This window comes from Nannobrachium achirus (genome assembly GCF_963921795.1).
Source record: "Nannobrachium achirus genome assembly, chromosome: 19".
NCBI lineage: Eukaryota > Metazoa > Chordata > Actinopteri > Myctophiformes > Myctophidae > Nannobrachium > Nannobrachium achirus.
Window position 1 is genome coordinate 51,477,643 of NC_137826.1, and position 2,864 is coordinate 51,480,506.

Sequence of the window (2,864 nt, forward strand, 5' to 3'; positions counted from 1 at the left end):
TTTAGTGGACACAGGTACAGATGTTTTTTTTTTTTTTTTTTTTAAACCTGATGTACTTCCAGTCAGGTTCACTGTACCTTCTCCCAGAAGGTACAATTACACACTTTCCAAGTAACACATGGGTAGCATCACCATTTTTTTTTTATTTTTTTTTTAAGCTCTGTTGCATTTCCAGCTGGTTGGAAGCATTCCAAGCATTTGCAAAGAGGAAGTCGCGAACAGTGGTTGCCTGCACTTTGGTCTTTGCCGGGAGTCTTTGCAGATTGAACAGCTTGCCATCAGTGCGGTAGCGCAGGTCGATCCCTATGTCCCTAGACTGTCAGCATTGCTGAGAAAATGCTGAAGAGAGTGTGTGTCAAAATACAGCCTTGCTTGACTCCATTTCCCACTTGGAAGGCCTCAGAGGATGTGCCGTTGTCTTGGACTCGTGCCTGCATCCCATCATGGAATTCACGGATCATGTTAATAAAAATGTTTGAGCAGCCGAACTTTGCCACGATCTTCCAAAGGCCCTCGCGGCTAACGGTGTCAAAGGCCTTTGTCAGATCTACAAAGGTGGAGTATAGACTGATGTTCTGCTCCCTGCACTTCTCTTGGTGTTGGCGAGCGGCAACGATCATGTCGACTGTACGGCGACCTTGCCTGAAACCACACTGACTCTCCAGTAGGAGGACTTGATGTTTGTGGTGTTCCGTCAGGCGGTTCAGGAGAATTCTGGACAGGATCTTCCCTGCTACAGACAGCAGAGCAATGCCTCGGTGGTTGTTGCAGTCCTGCCTGTTGCCCTTTCGCTTGTACAAGTGGACAATGGAGGCCAGTCAAAGTACAAAAGTGTTAGAATCAAAATATACTTTACGTAGCAAAGGTAAAAGACAAAGTACCCATCATACAGAATACCAGTTTCAAAATCGTCAGTACAGTGTGTGTGTGTGTGTGTGTGTGTGTGTGTGTGTGTGTGTGTGTGTGTGTGTGTGTGTGTGTGTGTGTGTGTGTGTGTGATAAGCCCTATTGTACACGTCCAGTTCCAGGTGCAATTGTGCAAAAAATAAAGAAAACACTCAGCGTCTTTAACTGTGAAGAGATGAATATTTGTAATCCTGCTGACCTAATTAGAATGTATGTATGCAATTTTATTATGTATGCATCAAAGGCCTGTATTATCTCGACTCAACCTCAGACAGGTCAAACATTTGCCTGCTTGACATTATTCAATTCCTATGCCGCTGCTCCGCTAATATACATTTGCAATACATAAATTAAAGCTTTACAATCCGGGACTGGTTTTAACCACTTAATCCCTAGAGTCCCTGTTCTGTTCATGATAGACTATTTTCGATTGGTATTATTTGGTGTAGGGGGAAAACAGGAGGGTCCCGGGACCCGGATCAAAGACCCATTTACTATTAGGCCTACCACTTGAACCCCAACATCCATATTCTGGGGGTATCATTAGACACAATCTTCTACTGCTTATCCAGAATTGCGTCGCGGGGGTAACATTTCCAACAGAGATTTCCAGTGTTCCCTTTCCTGAGAAACATCATCCAATTCCCCCTTGGGCATCCCCTGGTGTGGAGATGTACTTGGGAGCGTTTCGCTGTTACTACGTGTCATCTTTTCGACAACCAACTCTAACCCTTACCCTAACCTCCGTGGGGTGAGTCGCTAACCCTGCCGACTTTGTCGAAATGACGGTCGTTCGAAAGAGCAAGATTTCCCGGATGTACTTCCTCCATCTGGTCTTCCACGGGGTCTGCTCCCAGGCGGATGTGCATAATATATCAGATTTACAAGCTCACAACGGGTCGCATCGCAACCCGTTGTGAGCCTGTAGATCTGCTATTTTAAATATTTCATGTAATGTTTTATAAGAAGAAGAAAAGCCATCGATTTTGGACTTCCCACTGACAGCGACGTGATGTATTATTTGAATCCACCATCCTGCTTACTAAGCTTGCTTTCTCATAGCTGTTTGTACTCGTACTGTTTGTTCTGTATCGGTGTTGTGCATTGGATGAAGACATCTTGTGCCTGCGTCTGATCTGCAGCCAGCAATAGAGATGTGAGCCAGTCGACACAAACATGTTGGAAGTGCACCAGTAGAGCTGCTACCTGCCAATTTGCTTAATCCGTCTGATAATTAACCTCATTTTACTGTTTACTGATCCTGCTCTGTCCCTCAAGCACACTAGAGAGGGACACGCACGCACACACACACGCATGTATGCACGGCACGCACGCACACACACACGCATGTATGCACGGCACGCACGCACACACACACGCATGTATGCACGGCACGCACGCGCGCAGAAAGACACTGTCATGGCTGGCTCTTGCCAAAGTCAAAACCTCTTGGTGAGCTGAAGGGAAGCACCACAACACGCACGCACGCACGCACGCGCGCACGCACGCACGCACGCACGCACGCACGCACGGGTCGCACGCACTCAAGCACGCACGCACGCACGCACGCACTCACGCACGCACGCACACACAGATGGGGTGAGAGAGAGAGAGAGAGAGAGAGACCTTTAAAAGCACCTTTATTAAAACACTGCAACACAAAAGATCACACATCACGGTCACAAATAATGGCCTTTATTGAGTACTCATTGTGTATCAAAAAACCTAAAGAGAGAATTAAAAAAGGAACATCACTTCTGTTGAAAGACACTTTTTTTCAAATAGAGAGAGAGAGAGAGAGAGAGAGAGAGAGAGAGAGAGAGAGAGAGAGAGAGAGAGATCGGGGGCAACAGACAGACAAATGGAGGTATCACCTAAAACCTAACCTAAACCCTAACCTCAGTGGGTTTTTTTCTGAATGGGGATGTTTCTAAGTGGGGGTGTTTCTGAGTGGAGGT